The 17,769-nt window shown below is 45.0% G+C and overlaps 2 pseudogenes; both read right to left on the reverse strand.

Moving 5' to 3' along the window:
• Positions 1–1,061: 1,061 nt before the first annotated feature.
• Positions 1,062–6,103, reverse strand: LOC115896541 (annotated as a pseudogene).
• Positions 6,104–7,072: 969 nt separating this feature from the next.
• LOC104671005 lies at positions 7,073–7,759 on the reverse strand (annotated as a pseudogene).
• Between the last annotated feature and the right edge of the window lie 10,010 nt (positions 7,760–17,769).

The following is a 17,769-nucleotide window of genomic DNA, read 5'->3' on the forward strand; positions in this document are numbered from 1 at the left end:
GGTCCTCCCATCTCAGTCTTCCGAGTACCTGAGACTACAGATGCATGCCACCATGCCCGGCTAATCTTTGTATTTTTTGTAGCAACGAATCTCACCATATTGCCCAGGCTGGTCTCAAACTCCCGCGCTCAAGCAATCCGCATGCTTCAGCAGCCCAAATTGCTGGGATTATAGGTATGAGCCACGCCACACCGTCTGAAAAAACAATCTTTGGAAGTGGTCATCGGTGTGGTTGTATTAATATAAGTAATTGCCTGGTCCTGAGAAATAGCAGACTGATGAACCCCTCAATCTTTTTTTTTTTTTTTTTTTGAGATAGAATCTTGCTCTGTCGCCCAGTCTGGAGTGCAGTGGTGCAGTCTCGGCTCACTGTTAGCTCCTCCCGGGTTCATGCCATTCTCCTGGCTCAGCCTCCCAAGTAGCTGGGACTACAGGCGCCCGCCACCACCCCCGGCTAATTGTGTGTGTGTGTGTGTGTGTGTGTGTGCGTGTGTGTATTTTTTAGTAGAGACAGGGTTGCACCGTGTTAGCCAGGATGATCTCGATCTCCTGACCTCGTGATCCGTCCGCCTCGGCCTCCCAAAGTGCTGGGATTACAGGTGTGAGCCACCGTGCCCGGCCAAACCCCTCAATCTTATGACTGTGAATAAAATACCTCAGTGTGAAACACAATGAATTGCTATACTGTAAAAACAAAGGCAGTTGTTAAAACAAAAATAAAATTAGTAATTAAAAAGACGTTCTAATAACCCAAAGATATGAAATAAAATTAAATGAAAACAAAAATGATATATTTAAAAAGCAATAACTTGAAAAATAGTACAAATATAATTAAAAATAGAATGGAAAACAAAGTTTAAATATGCCAACACTCTGAATAATTCTAAAATCATAAAATAGATTTCCCAGAGTTGAAACGGATAGAAATAAAATTGCTAAATGAAACATATAATGAAATAAACATAAAAGTTCAAAATAAAAGGAAACTGCAATAAGCGACTGGACACCATGGAGAAAGGTCAAGAAAAAGAAAATTTTAAAATTGACCATGAGCACTGAAAGCACATCTAAATGTATTTTTACTTTCTGAATGAAGACATTTTGTAACTGAGAATCTTTTCAAGGAGGAGAATCCAAAATGGCTCCTGCTGCTATCTAAAGCTTCTTGGCTCCAAAGGTCCCTGGGCAGCACCCCCAGCGTACAGAGAATGGGCATAACCAAGGTGACGAATCCACTCCAGGCAGCCTGAGAAACCCGGGTGGTGGCACCACCACTTCAAGACAGGAGGATGGCGGCACCCTGAAAGGCTCCCGCCTTCAGAGGCCTGGGTTTCATGCTATTTGTCCCTGGAGTGGGGAGGACTGCACCAGGGAAGCTGCTGGAGTGTGAATCTGTGGGCTTCCTCTGAGCGGTCCACCTCTTCTACAGGTGCCTCTTACAGCTTCTGTGTCCAGGGCCAACTGAACTCGTGGGCTCCACTGTACTTGGTTCTAAGGTGCCCTGAACTCTGGGAAAGAGTCCGTTTTGCGGGTATACTCCGGGTAGCCGCCAGCAAGGACTGGAAAGCAGTCCCAAATCACAGCTGTCCAATGAGTACTCTCCTGCTACTGGATACATAGAAAGAGGCCACGGACCACAATCTTCTGAACTCACAATAGGCGGAGGCTGGGGCTCTGGCGCTACCTCTGCGGAATCCGAAACACGCTTCACACAGCCAAGAAAATGTTGCTCCATCGCTTAAGCCTCAGACCAGGAGGAAACAAATGTTTGCTCTGACCGAGAAGGGACAGCCTTCAGTGCTACCATCACTCTCTGTGGGGAAAAAAAGAGATCAGAGTGTTACTGTGTCTATGTAGAAAGAATTAGACATAAGAGACTCCATTTTGTTCTGTACTAAGAGAAATTCTTCTGCCTTGAGATCCTGTTAATCTGTAACACTAGCCCCAACCCTGTGCTTGCAGAGACATGTGCTGTGTTGACTCAAGGTTTAATGGATTTAGGGTTGTGCACGATGTGCTTTGTTTAAAAAAAAAAAAAAAAGTGCTTGAAGGCAGTATGCTTGGCAAAAGTCATCACCATTCTCTAACCTCGAGTACCCAGGGACACAAAACACTGTGGAAGGCCGCAGGGACCTCTGCCTAGGAAAGCCAGGTATTGTCCAATGTTCCTCCCCATGTGATAGCCTGAAATATGGCCTCGTGGAAAGGGAAAGACCTGATCCTCAGTCCAACACCCATAAAGGGTCTGTGCTGAGGAGGATTAGTAAAAGAGGAAGGCCTCTTTGCAGTTGAGATAAGAGGAGGGCATCTGTCTCCAGCTCATCCCTGGGAATGGAATGTCTTGGTGTAAAACCCAGTCTTAGGTTCTATTTACTGAGATAGGAGAAAACTGCCTTATGGCTGGAGGTGAGACATGCTGGTGGCAATACTGCTTCTTAATGCACCGAGATGTTTGTGTAAAGTCAAACATAAATCTGGCCTACGTGCACATTAAGGCGCAGCACCTTTCCTTAAACTTATTTATGACACAGAGATCTTTGCTCACATGTTTTCCTGCTGACTCTCCACCATTACCCTATAGTCCTGCCACATCCCCCTCTCTGAGATGGTAGAGATAGTGATCAGAAAATACTGAGGGAACTCAGAGACCAGTGCTAGTGGTGGTCCTCCCTATGCTGAGCTCTGGTCCCCTGGGCCCACTTTTCTTTCTCTACACTTTGTCTCTGTGTCTTCTTTCTTTTCTCAGTCTCTCGTCCCAACTGATGAGAAACACCCACAGGTTGTGGAGGGGCTGGCCACTCCTTCACTCTGGGTATTTATGCTTTCCAGAGCCCGTGGGCAGAGGCCAGCCAGATATTAAGAAACTCAATAGGCTGGGTGCGGTGGCTGACGCCTGTAATCCCAGCACTTTGGGAGGCCGAGGTCAGAAGTTCGAGACCAGTTTGACCAACATGGTGAAACTCCGTCTCTACTAAAAGTACAAAAATGAGCCGAGCATGGTGGCGCGGGCCTGTAATCCCAGTCACTCAGGAGGCTGAGGCAGGAGAATCGCTTGAACCTGTGAGGTGGAGATCACAGTAAGCCGAGAAGGAAGGAAGGAAGAAAGGAAGGAAGGAAGGGAGGGAGGGAGGGAGGGAGGGAGGGGAAAGAAAACAAATGTACGAACACTGGTAGACACATGAAAAACGGTAATATGTTAGAGAGTATATAAAACCAAAACCGTAATTCCGACGGAAAAGCATAGCGAGAAAAGAAACCGAAATGAAACGGACACTAAGCAAACCTTAGACAGAAATAGTGCTACAGAACCCTGGGATTAAAGAGTGCTTCAGGGGACAAAAACAATCTGTGTCCGGGAAATAAGCACTGCTGCCACCAGAAAACTGCGCTAGGGCTCTGCCCTAGTAACGACCTCGCTAAGGAGAAACTGAACGTAGCAAGTGCCAGCACCCAGCGTATAGCACTGGTGTTGCCAAACAAATACTCGTTTTTGCACCGCAAACGGTGCTGCTAGAGAGAATCTGCAGACTCTTAGAAAAGGGCGGTGCTTCCCCACCCGAACATCCTGCCTGGAGGAATGAACCGACTCAGTTGAAATGTGTTTTGACATTTTAATATGTTTTAATCCGTTTAATATATTTTAACCCATTTTAATGTGTTGTGACAGAAAAAGCTCCGGCTAATGGTACTACGGAATTACTAGCAGGTACAGAGGCTCGTGCAATCACCGTTCTGCGACATAAAAACAAGCTTCCTTAAGTTCCTACGAGATACTAGCGGTGCCAGAACCCAGAAAGTGACAGCACAAAGAACTTGCCGGTCCTGCGAAAGGAAAACGTCACTTTAGGAGCTAACAATGGTGCAGCAACTGAGAAAACGCCAAGTGAGCACTACTGGCAAAAGTGCTGATGCTAATCCGTCAGCTTCGCGTAAGAAGCACAGATACCAGACAGAACTCGGGACTTAACACCAGCGAGACTGAGATTGAGCTGGGCTCTCCAGCTACTGAAAGAATGGAAGTCGAGGAACACGAAGCTGAGACACTCTCAAAATTAAAAGAAAAAAAAAAAACACATAACATTTAAATAAAAATCTGATTTTAGGCGTAGCTAAAATTTTAGGCGTAGCTAAAATAAAATGGTGGTTCACGCTTGTAATCCCAGCACTTTGGGAGGCCGGGGCAGGTGGATCACCTAAGGTCAGGAGTTTGAGACCAGCCTGGCCAATATGGAGAAAGGAACCCAGTCTCTACTAAAAATATAAAAAGTCAGCCGGATGTGGTGGCGGGCACCTGTAGTCAACAGCTACTCGGGAGGCTGAGGCAGGAGAATCGCTTGAACCTGGGAGGCGGAGTTTGCGGTGAGCTGAGATCGTGCCATTGCACCAGCCTGGGCAACAAGAGCGAAACTCTCTCAAAAAAAAAAAAAAAAAAAGAAAGAAAGAAAGAAAGAAAAGAAAAGAAAGAAAGAATTTTAAAATCATTAAAGTCTAAAGTGCAAGTAAAAATGAAAAAGCAAAAACACTGGTAACATCGTTCTCAGAGCAAAAGACACAAAAAAGCAAAAATTACAAAGAATCAACCTTACAAAGAAATTACTAACCTTGCGAAACGATGCAGTCCTACAATTAGGATATCTATGTCAGAGCTGAACCGATACGTATTACACCTAAGTCTAAATTTCCTTCAACAAAAACAAAAACAAACCAGTCGTGGTTAAACCTGTTTAACTACTAGTGAAAAATCGCAGGAGCTGGTATATCCCTACTTGGTCCACAAGAGAAAAAGTCGAGTTGAACGAGACTTGCTACTGTCAAACAGAGCTTGGTAAAACAGAGAAATCGCATTGGCCGGCATTTCCTGACTTCCAGGGGAGTTTTAAAAACACAGGCATAGCTAAGGCGGGACCTGCTATTGCGAAACCAAACATGATATAAGAGCTCCCCGGCATTGTTAAACTGGTCATCACTAAACCTAAGAAAATCGCAATTGCTGTTACACAGATTTCTACAGGAGTTAAACATCCCCTGCGCAGCTAAAGCAGGGCTTACTAGTATGAAACTGTAACTTGCTAGGACCAAGAAACTTGAGGCAGGGCTAGCTCCGGGATTGTTTGATGAGAAATCCGAGCCTACAGGAAACCCGGAGCTGCTGGGGAAAAAATAAAGGCGGGGGGTGGGGGTGGGGGGTCATAGGGTAACTCTGCCTTTCTAGGACGAAACAGTGACTTTCTACGACCTAGAAATCGCAACCAGGGCTAGACCAGTGTTTGTCCTAAGTCGGGACTTCCTTGGGCTGAGAAATCACATTTTGGCTATTCCTCGACTTTGAACAGAGGCAGAAACGGCAGGCACCGCGAAATCGAAACTTGCTAAAACCAAGAAGCCAACGACTCACGAAACCGCAGGGTCCTGCGAGAGAGGCGCGAGCGGCGCAGCCAAGGGACTGGTTTCTGGAGGCCGAGTCAGAGCCGGTGCGGCGGCGCTGGAGGCGATGGGAAGAGACCGCGCCCACGCAGCTCCCCTGCCACCAGCTCTGAGGAGCGGCGGGCTCCCTCCAGCCAGCGCCGCCTCCTCCGGGAACACCAGACTCGATGCAACTGGAGCAGATGCGACGCGGCATCCCTCAGATTGGCAACCTGATCGCTGCCGCCATCGAGAAAATGAAGGCTCCCACCAACGAGCTGTGCCGCGACCAGGAAACCTCGGCTTGGCGGATGGCGGTACTGGGAGCCTGTGAGTGACGGTAGCCGATTGGGTTGTCAAGGACAACATTCGTTTTGATGCAACCAACGGTGCTGTCACCAAGAAACCATCGACTCAGAAAAAAGAGAGGTTCGGCCACTAAGAAACTCCGTACAAGTGCTGTGACAGAAAAACCTCCGGCTCGGCACCGCTGGCGAAACAGTCAATGGGAACACTGGGTCCTGCGACTGTGACGCCTGCACTAGAGGGCCTCGGATGGAGAAAGCGACGCACAGAGACCAGGAAACTGCGCACAGCACAACTAGCAGTCGACACAAGCGGAAAAGTGTCTGGTCGGCTCTCTGGGAGAAAGCGCGGATAAGAAACGGAGACTTGTTGCAGGGACCAGCGCAGCCACTGAAGGAGGTTACCCACATGGCGATGGTGCCAGCGAAACACACACTGCGGTTTGGACGACACCCCTGGGTATGGCACAGAGAAACATGCACTGTCACTAAAGTACATCCAACTCCGCGCAACCAGTGGTTCGACGATTGAGAAAGCGCCAGTTGGGCTCTACTAGAAACTTCTGAAAACAGTCCTCCCATAGCAGCTATCAGACCCACCACAGACAAACGCTTTTAGGAAGCGCCCAACGGTGCTGAGACAGGCCTGGGCCAGCACAAAGCGCAGAGCGGTGCGGGTACCGAGAAACACCTGACTCGGTGAAATTAACCTCGCCGCCACCGTATCCACTGGCTTCGCAGGTTGCTACCGGCGAAGGTGCTGTGGGGAAACTGCCGACTCAATTCACCGATTTATGCTACCTGGCGCAGGCCGGGGAGGTTGTGTGGGGAGACACCAGCGAAGTTGTGAAACCAGCTGCCCTGGGACCCAAGGAGCACCTGCCCGCAGCAAATGCCTGTGCTGTTGCAAAAGCAACTTTTGGCGCAAAGAATGTTGCCGCCAGAGAACATCCGGTAACTCTGACAGAGGAGTGGCGATGGCATTGAGAAACAGCTGGAGCCAGGAAAGGAGCGGTACAGTCACCGACCAACTGCGCGCTCGGTGCCACCAAAGTACTGCCGGCTCTACCCACTCTCAATTCTCATGTCTGTCCCCTAAAGCTTAGGAAAGTCTGGTTTCGGTTTTTTTCTTTCTTTCTTTTTTAGATAGTGTCATGCTGTTAATTTCTTGTGGCCTTGGGTAAATTCTGGAGACCGGGATTAAACCCAAGATATATTATATTTCCATCGTTAGAATAAAGATTTAGAGTTACCATCTTGAATGTAATATCACTGTTTTATTTCTTTCATGTTGTTTTTTGAAGTTTGCAAATCTTTTATATTTCCAGCTGCTGAGACAATACTTTTGAAAGCTGATGTTACCTCTAGCGGCGAAACCAGAGCCAGCTATTAAGCAGCCAGAAAGCTACAGTAATTGAATGCGTGACCATTTCTCTTTTAGCACGTTCTCTGTTTTCCTCTTCCAGAAGTTGTAAACATCTGTTTAGTTTGATTATCTGTCGTTTTGGTGAAGCTGCATCTACAACAGTTAGGTCATCTGACGTTACTTCAATTGTTGTATCTATATTTGAAATGCCATACAGAGAATCATCTCTGACCAGCTGTCCATTTTGGCGAACAGCATTTTCACTCACAGACCGCTCTCTTTTTAGTTTGCCAACTGCACAGATTTCTTCATTTTGAGGGGTTTTGCAGGTCTTTCCAAATCCAGAAAATCTAGTGGTCTTTCACTTAGTGTAAGTACACGAGGTGGTGTTTTTTAGTGTCATGGATTTAAAGGGAGTTGACTGAATAAGGTCAAAATCTGCTAGTCTTGAAAATGAAACATATTCATTATTTCCTGCGACAATAATCCACTCCAGGACCTGCATTATCACACTAGCATTTGGAACTCCTTGGAATCCTTGTTCCAGGTCGGCGTTTGGCGGTGCTACTTTTAACTTTTCTGGGACCTTCATTCGCTGACTAATGCCTTCAGTATATTGCATTTTGTACTGAATTTGACTAATTTCTGCCATCTCAGCAGCAGTGAGAGAAGGAAGTGCTGCCCCATTCAGCAAATATGTACCAACTACTGCTTGCTGTTAGGCACTATCTGCTTCTGTGCTTCATGTTAAATCCTTTAACTTGCTTCAATGTGCACGTGCTGGATTGAGAGCCACTTCTGTCCCCCTGGGCCCACAGGAGGGTCCCGGCGAGGACCGCCGCCTTCCGGCTCCTGGGGCACTCCAGTGGGCGCTCTCAGAGGCCGCTGGCCGAGAGCACCCCCGCGCCCGGGCACAGCACCGGCGGAGCAGTCTGCAGAGGGCCAGGGCAGATGAGCGAAAGCTCTTTCATGGTTTTTAGGAACAGAAACAACACACTCAGACATGAAAAATTGGCCTGGCTTACAAGGGTTCCTGGCCTTACAGGTGAGTAAGAAATGTCACTTCCTGGCAGGCCCAGGATATTTGGAGGCCTTTGACAAAAGGAGAATTCACCGAAATCTATAGGTATTGCAGGCAAAGTATGATAGCAAGATCTTGCTTTGGTTTCCCAGCCACCAGAGGGTTTTTTGTTTTTTGTTTTTTGTTTTTTTTTTTTTTTTTTTTTTGAGACAGAGTCTCGCTCTGTCACCCAGGCTGGAGTGCAGTGGCCCGATCTCAGCTCACTGCAAGCTCCGCCTCCCGGGTTCACGCCATTCTCCTGCCTCAGCCTACCGAGTAGCTGGGACTACAGGTGCCCGCCACCTCGCCCGGCTCGTTTTTTGTATTTTTTAGTAGAGTCAGGGTTTCACCATGTTAGCCAGGATGGTCTCGATCTCCTGACCTCGTGATCCACCCGTCTCGGCCTCCCAAAGTGCTGGGATTACAGGCTTGAGCCACCGCGCCCGGCCCACCAGAGGGTTTTTAAAGTGTAATTTAAGATTCCTTATGATAAGGTCCAGAAACTTAAAGAGAGCTTATGTGGTAAACCACTATTCCAGTCGCACTTGTGTACATAATTAGGCCAAGTTTAATGACACTAACTTTATTTTGTAAAGAAATTACTTGGCCAGGTGCGGTGGCTCACGCCTGCAATCCCAGCACTTTGGGAGGCCGAGGTGGAAGGATCACCTGAAGTCAGGAGTTTGAGACCAGCCTGGTCAACATAGGGAAACCCCATTTCTACTAAAAATACAAAAATTAGCCGGGCATGGTGGCAGGCACCTGTAATCCCAGCTACTCGGGGGAGAATTGCTTAAACCTGGGAGGCGGAGGTTGCAGTGAGCAGAGGTCACACCATTGCACTCCAGTCTGGGTGACAAGAGTGAAACTCCATCTCAAAAAAAAAAAAAAAAATTACTCTTATTAATACTTTGATGGTTGGGCACGGTGGCTCTGGCCTGTAATCCCAGCACTTTGGGAGGCCAAAGCAGGCAGATCACCTGAGATCGGGAGTTCAAGACCAGTCTGACCAATATGGTGAAACCCCGTCTCTACTAAGAATACAAAAATTAGCCAGGCATGGTGGCATGAGCCTGTAGTCCCAGCTACTTGGGAAGCTGAGGTAGGAGAATTGCTGGAACCTAGGAGGCAGAGAAGTTGCAGTGAGCTGAGATCGTGCCACTGTACTCCAGCCTGGCCAACAAGAGCAAAACTCCGTCTCAACACAAAACAAAACAAAAACAACAACAACGACAACAAAATACTTTGATGATGTTTGATAGAAATGGGGGTAATTAGAGAGAGAAAAATTTTAGAATAAAACCCTAGAGTGTACCTATTATTAGATTCTAGCCCATTGTTTTTGAGGTTCTGTCATTTACCTGAAATCGAGACTGGATCTTGATTTATTTGCTGCCTTTAAGATCTGGCTATGGGCTGGGCACCATGGCTAAGGCCTGTAATCCCAGCACTTAGGGAGGCCAAGGCTGGAGGATCATTTGAGCCCAGGAGTTCGAGACCAACCTGGGTAACGTGGCAAAACTCCATCTTTACAAAAAGTACATGGTGGCACATGCCTGTGGTCTAAGCCACTTGGAAAGCTGAGGTAGAGGGATTGCTTGAAGCAGGGAGGTGGAGGCTGCAGTAATCCGTGTTCGTGCCACTGCACTCCAGACTGGATGACAAAGTGAGGTTCTATCTCAAAAAAACAAAAACAAAACAAAAACAGGCTCAGTATGGCTCTTCAAACTAATATTTCAGATTTTTCTTCTACCCTTCTGACTTGGAATTGCTAAAACTAAACTACACTTTTCCTGAAGTCTTGTAAACTGAAGCTGGATGGTTTAATATAGACTGCAGAGAAATCACCACAATTCATGTATGGACTACCCAGGAATTTCACCAGAACACCTCATGCAAACTCCAAACCAGGAAATTCTGTCAGATTGCCACTGCCTGCCCCCTTTCAAACTGAAGATAATTCAAGCTAAAAATCTAGAAATTTCTCAACTGGCTGCCCTTTGGACTCAACAAACTGAGTTAATAGACGGTTCTAACCAGTAACCTTTGTTTTTCTTTTGTTTCAATAGAAATAACTCTTTTTTTTTTTTTTTTGAAACGGAGTCTCACTCTGTCGCCCAGGCTGGAGTGCAATGGCGCGATCTTGGCTCACTGCAACCTCCGCCTCTTGGGTTCCAGTGATTCTCCTGCCTCAGCCTCCCAAGTAGCTGAGACTACAGGCGCCACTACCCACTTGGCTAATTTTTGTATTTTTAGTAGACACAGGGTTTCACCATACTGGCCAGACTGGTCTCGAACTCCTGCCCTTGTGATCCACCCGCCTCGGCTTCCCAAAGTGCTGGGATTACAGGTGTGAGCCACCGTGCCCGGCCAGAAATAACTCTAACTAAATGAATGATTGCTTGTATCATATACAGGCCTAACTTTGGTGGAAGCCATTCTGCAATCCCACCACCTGACTTGAGACAGTCCTGTTAACTGCTTAACTGAGTTGACCTATCCTCAGGACTGAGAGACTCATTTAATGACTAACCAGATAACACAGAGACCCAGACTGTGAACTGTAAAACTTCATAAGGAGGTTTCATGGTACCTTGGCAATTAAGAAAACCACAGAAGCAAGAAGTTCACTACTACCATACACACTATGCCTTTCTCTGTGGTAGCTGGCCATTAAAGAATTATCTGGCCTACCTCCCCTGAAGGTAGGGCATAAACCCTCATTCCAGAGGGTCCTTCCCTGGACACAGAGGCCAAAAAGCATCTGAACAGACCACCATTTCTGGGTTCCCCAGCACCCAATTTAATAGCACTAGATAATACACTTTTTGTCCAATCATACTTCTACATGACTATCCATAGAATCCAAGCATAAAAATACATATTTTTCACTGGGTCTTTGGTCTTCATTTCTGAGGCCTCCCTTGTCATAGAAAACTTTGTTAAATAATTTGTGTGTGCTTTTCTCTTGTTAATCTGTGTTTTGTTATGAGAGTGTCAGCCATGGCCCTTGCAGTGGGTGAGGAAAAAGTATTATTTTTTCTCCCCTACAATGGACACCGGCAGTAACTGTACTCTATTCCCCATGGAATTTCCCTCATTTACACTGTTCTTGTCTGATTCAATCATAACAACCCTTTTGACTTTCAACTGTGTCTTTCTGAAAAATACAATTTTCACCTTAATTGTATCAAGTCCTGAAGAAAATTTTCCAGGCAAATGAGTGATCATCTCCCAAGTGTTTGGACTTTAGTGTCTGCCATTCTGTATAAGACAGAACACATTTATATAAGCACACTCAGTACTAAACTGAATCATTTACTGCCTTTCCTAGACCAGCCATATAGGTTGGCCTGATCAGGAGATTAAAATATGGGGTTTCATTCATCATCTTTGGAAGAACTGTCTCGAAAGCAACATGTCCAGAGCCCATATGCCACCTGACCTAAACCTAAAATAAGCAGGGACTGGGCACTGGACAGCTTCACTGCACTGAGCTGCCACTGCCAACGTTCCCAGTTCTGTCCAAATATGAACTGCAGTGCATTCAGGCTGTGCTTACGTAGGCTAAAGTCATTCTTGGAGTTTAAAGGGGACAAAAATGCTGTTGAGACCCATATGTCTAGGGACCAATGGCTGAAATCACAGAAGAGCTACGCTCACTTGAAAAATAAGTGTAAGGCTATAGATAACAAAGCCTAATGGGTCCTGAACCAGCCAGGAGATACAGCCAACAAAGGTGGATAGATAGATGCCCAGAGCAAGCCTAAGAGCCCAGAGCCCAGACTGCCCACAAGAAATGGCTAAAAACTAAGGCTTAGGACAGACTGGAACTCAGGAAAGAAAGGAACTTGCTCGTAGCTCATAGCTCATAGCACCACCCTTTTCAAATGATGCCCTGGAAGGAGCTCATGCACCCCAGTGGAGGCCCTCATGCTGTTCTAGTGGACTTTCATAGGACTGTGCCCTGCCTGGAGCTGGAAGTCTCTGCAGTGGAGATCCTTCCATATTTTGTTCTTCATCTTCTCAATGCCCTCAAGGTTTTTCATTTGGAAAAATTCTATTCACACAATCAATAATATGCACACACACAAAAAAACTTTAATTTTAGGCCTGCTCAGAATTCATATTTCTTTGTACATGATTATTAAAGCCTTCTTTCATATTTTCCACCTGTGGAATTGATTTTGGGTGGGTAAAGTCAGGATTGGAAGCACATATAAGTCAGCAGGGGCATGAAAGGGGCCGGGAACCAGGTCAGAGCTGGAGGCTGAACTCCAGGGAGCCTTTGAATAGCTATGGATACCAACAGGGTGGGAAGGGGCAGTGGTCCACTGTCCTGGGGTTCTCTTGAAACTGAGCTTGGCCTCCCTGCTGAGAGCAGAGAGCAATCATCAATAAATGTTTCTACAATGGTCTGAATTTTACATTAACAGGGTGGAGTTGGAAATTAAACGTAGGCTGACATGAGGAAGATCCCCAGACCTGTGCTTTTTGAATTGACAACCATGGCATTCCAGGGCATCAGCTCCGGGTTGGACATTCCCAGTAGTTGGAGAATTCTTCCAATCTGGGGCCCGCCAACCTCAAGAATCCGCATGGATTGGGTCCAGCAAAACTAAATATCCAGCAAGATTTTGAAATCCAGCAACACTGAAGGCTCAAGTATGTCACTGGTGCATACTTGTCCCAGGGAGGCTATGCTCTCACAGTCTCTACCATCTCAGGGACTGCGGCATCTGAGACTCACTCTTTCCTGCAGATATCCCAGGGCAAAGATTTATGCATCTCCATAGCTTCAACCTGCAGTGTGCCAGGCACAAAAAAATGAGTGTCTTCAGAAAGAGATGAAAAAACATGTAGCAGCAATCACCCTTTGGACACTAAAACTTTTTTGTCACCTTAGATATGAGAAACTAAAACCCAGAAACTCAATGTTGGCATTAATTTTGTCAGCTATGAGGCCATTTTCCTTTCACACAGAGACAGTTCTAAACTTGAATATAGAGGAGCTTAGGTGCTACTATCTAACTGGAAGGCAAGAATAGCACTTTTTTTAATGCATTTTTTTTTTTTTTTTTTGAGATGGAGTTTCGCTCTTGTTGCCCAGGCTGGAGTGCAATGGTGAGATCTCAGCTCACAGCAACCTCTGCCTCCTGGGTTCAAGCGATTCTCCTGCCTGAGCCTCTCGAGTAGCTGGAATTACAGGCATGTGCCACCATGCCTGGCCGATTTTGTATTTTTAATAGAGACAGGGTTTCTCCATGTTGGTCTCAAACTCCTGACCTTCAGTGATCCGCCCACCTCAGCCTCCCAAGTGCTGGGATTACAGGTGTGAGCCACCACGCCCAGACTGTACTTCTTGTTAGATTGATTAAACATCAATTATCAGTATAAGAGAATGGCAATACATTTTCGAAGTAGATTTGGAAAGTGTTTTTGTGATTTATACATGGAGCAAGCTTCCCATGTGACCATTCTCACTTCCTGTTCTGAAGTCTCACAGTCTGCTTTTCTTTTCCTCCCTATCTTCACTGATTATTTTAGCCACAAAGGAAACAGTCAATGTGGCCTCCAAAATAAATAACAGTTCAGTTTCCAGAGCTCCATCCAGATGACAGTGGCTGGCATTTGGGTACTCTGGGAAGTGAGCTTTCATTTCCTATGTTAGCCATAGAGATGAGGGCTTTGAGGGCAGCATAGAATCAGATTGTTGGAAACGACTTTAGAAATCACAGGTGCTCAAGTCCAACAGAGCTTAAAGGAAAGACATTGAAAAAATCATCACAGGCACAACAAAAACAAAATGAGAAGACTGCCAAACTCTACAATTTTTCAAAGACGAATTGCAAAAAATGGAAATCACAGGAAAGGATAAGAAAATTGGAAATGATATCAGAAAATATAGCATACAGGGCCACAAAGACTTGAGATTATGATGAGATGGTTTTAGAAGGCAGGATGGAATGGGGAAAACATAATAATTTAAAACAAGATATGTAAAGGGAGCTGGAATGAGAAAAATTGAACAACACAAAATGGATACCATGTGTCTCTGAACTAATAACTGTTTAAAATTGGACTGTGGGCTGGGCAAGGTGGCTTATGTCTGTAATCCCAGCGCTTTGGGGGGCCAAAGTGGGCAGATCATCTGAGATCAGAAGTTTGAGACTAGCCTGACTAACATGGTGAAACTTCGTCTCTACTAAAAATACAAAAATTGGTCGGGGGCGGTGGCTCACGCCTGTAATCCCAACACTTTGAGAGGCAGAGGCGGGTGGATCATGAGGTCAGGAAATCGAGACCAACATGGTGAAACCCCGTCTCTACTAAAAATTAGCCGGGCGTGGTGGCAGGTGCCTGTAGTCCCAGTTACTCAGGAGGCTAGGCAGGAGAATGGCATGAACCTAGGAGGTGGAGCTTGCAGTGAGTGGAGATCGTGCCACTGCACACCAGCCTGGGCAACAGAGCAAGACTCCATCTCAAAAAAGAAAAAAATTACCTGGGCGTGGTGGCATATGCCTGTAATCCCAGCTACTTAGGAGACTGAGGCAGGAGAATTGCTTGAACCTGGGAGGTGGAGGTTACAGTGAGCCAAGATTATGCCACTGCACTCCAGCCTGGACGACAGAGCAAGACTCTGTCTCCAAAAAAAAAAAAAAAAAAATAGACTCTGTCAATTTTAGTGTTTAATGCAGTATCATAAACAAGTGGATAAACAAATATAAGTGCATGTACCAGTTATGAAAACATATCTTAAAATAAGGACAATGATTGCTGTCTTACTCAATGTCATACTTCTCTCTAATGGCCAGTTTTTTTTTTGTTTGTTTGTTTTTTGTTTTTTTTTTAAAGAAGGAAAAGCCCCTATAAAAGTTTTGTAAGAAATTTACACTGAAAACATCTAAGGAGCTGGGTGTGGTGGCTCTTGCCTGTAGTACTATAGTAGCAGCTACTTAGGAGGCTGAGGTGGGAGCATTGTTTCAGTCCAGGAGTTTGAGACCAGGCTGGGCAGCACAGTAAGACTCCCATCTTTAGAATAAACAAATAAGGCAGCACAGTAAGACTCCCATCTTTAAAATAAACAAGTAAGGCCAGGTGTGGTGGCTCATGCCCGTAATCCCAGTATTTTGGGAGCCCAAGGCGGGTGGATCACTTGAGGTCAAGAGTTTGAGACCAGACTGGCCAACATGTTGAGATCCTGTCTCTATTAAAAAACACAAAAATTAACTGGGGGTGGTGGTGCCAACCTGTAATCCCAGGTACTTGGGAGGCTGAGCCAGGAGAATCGCTTGAATCCAGGAGTGGAGGTTGCTGTGAGCCGAGATCGGTCCACAGCACTACAGGCTGGGCAACAGAGTGAGACTCCATCTCAAAACAAAAACAAAAACAACAAAAAAACCCCACACAAACAAATAAAATAAAATAATACAAGAAAAAATACAAAATGATTAAGAATAAATAATAATTAAAACTTGCATTTTTCATTCAGGTCTTATATAAACAGATCTTTTAAAAACTTAAGTAACTTGCAGAATTTTTTAAAAAATTTCTTTCTTGGTGTCTTGGAGAATAAAAAAAGAAAACATTTATGGATCAGAAAGCAAAATAAGGGAATGGAAAGTATCTAGGTGCTTTTTTGTGTGTTTTTTTTTTCTGACGAAGTCTCACTCTGTCACCCAGGCTGGAGTGCAGTGGCACTGTGTCGGCTCATGTCAACCTCCATCCAGATTCAAGCAATTCTCCTGCCTCAGCCTCCCGAGTAGCTGGGAGTAAAGGTGGGCACCACCACACCCAGTTAATTTTTATATTTTTAGTAGAGACATGGTTTCACCATGTTGGCCAGGCTTGTCTTGAACTCCTGACCTCAGGTGATCCGCCCGCCTTGGCCTCCCAAAGTGCTGGGATTACAGGTGTGAGCGACCAAGCTCCGCCTTTCTTTTCACCCTTTCTTACTACTTCCTGTGAAATCTTCTAAAGAGAGATGAGGCACCTCCCAGAGCCATAGCTTCCTGTTGAGAAGCTGAGGTAGTTGGCACATCTCCTGGCTCAAACACCACTAAATTCAAAGTAAGTAATTTTTTTTTTTTTTTTTTTTGAGACAGAGTCTCGCTCTGTCGCCCAGGCTGGAGTGCAGTGGTGCAATCCCGGCTCACTTTAAGCTCTGTCTCCCGGGTTCTCGCCATTCTCCTGCCTCAGCCTCCCGAGTAGCTGGGACTACAGGCGCCCGCCACCATGCCCGGCTAATTTTTTGTGTTTTTAGTAGAGACGGGGTTTCACCATATTAGCCAGGATAGTCTCGATCTCCTGACCTCGTGATCCTCCCACCTGGGCTCCCCAAAGTGCTGGAATTACAGGCGTGAGCCACTGTGCCCGGCTTTTTTTTTTTTTTTTTTTTTTTTTAATTTTTTTACACATTTTATTACACTTTGCCATGCCCTTGGCTTTTGCTGCCAGTTTTCCAAGTGCAAAAGTGAATATAACCACTTCCCACCCACTGGGATGACTATTATTTAAAAAAAAAAAAAAACAGAAGATAAGCTTTAGTATGTATGTGGAGCACTTGGAATCTTTGTGCACTGTTGTCAGGAATATAAAATGATGCAGCCACTATAGAAAACAGCATAACACTTCCTCCAAAAATAGAATTAACATGTGATCCAGCAACTCTCCTGCTGGGGATATACACAAATATTTGAAAGCAGGCATTTGGATAGATATTTATAAACCTGTGTTCATAAAAGCACTATTCATGAAAGCCAAAAAATGGAGGAAATCCAGGTGTCCATCAATGGATGAATGAATAAACATAATGGAATATATATATCCAAGGGAACATTATTCAGCCTCTAAAAGGAAGAACATTCTGACATATGCTGCAATATAGATTTACCCAGAGGATAACAGGTTAAGTGAAACAAGCCAGTCAAAAAGGATAAATACTGCATGATTCACTTGTGTGAGGTACCTAGAGTAGACAAATTTATAGAGACAAAATAGAATGGTGATTTGCAAGAACTGGAGGGAGTGGGTAATGAGCAGTTTTTGTTTATGGGTATAGAGTTTCAGTTTGCTGGTGGCACAACACTGTGAATATACTTAATGCCACTGACCTGTACATTTAATAATGGTTAAAAAGGTAAATTTTCTCTTATTTGTATTTTATCACGTTAAAAAAATTAATTGAAAAAAATGAATGTAGGCTCTGAACTTTCAAAGAAAAAGATTGAAACATTTGAATATATAAATGCTAAATATTCTTTGCTCACTTTCCCCTTTAAAAAGAAAGCATATAATTAAATTTGAAAGTTAAAGAAAAATTCAGAAAAATATTTTAATTTGCTGACAAAAGGTTAATTTCTGTGAAGAGAAAAGTGTCCTTCAAACCTATAGGAAAAATAAGTTTAGGCTCACTAAAATCGAAGAAATGCAGATTAAAACAATTCAATTCTGGCTAGCATACTAGTATACATTAAACTTTCACTTTATTTTATTCTTTGAGATGGAGTGTTGTAATCATGTCTCTGCACTCTAGCCTGGGTGACAGGGCAAGGCCCTGTCTCTAAATAAATAAACAAGAATTGAGGCATCAGTCTGAGCCTCAGTTCAGCAGGCGTTTGCTTAGACGGAGGCTT

Source organism: Rhinopithecus roxellana, chromosome 3 (genome assembly GCF_007565055.1).
Source record: "Rhinopithecus roxellana isolate Shanxi Qingling chromosome 3, ASM756505v1, whole genome shotgun sequence".
NCBI classification, from domain to species: domain Eukaryota; kingdom Metazoa; phylum Chordata; class Mammalia; order Primates; family Cercopithecidae; genus Rhinopithecus; species Rhinopithecus roxellana.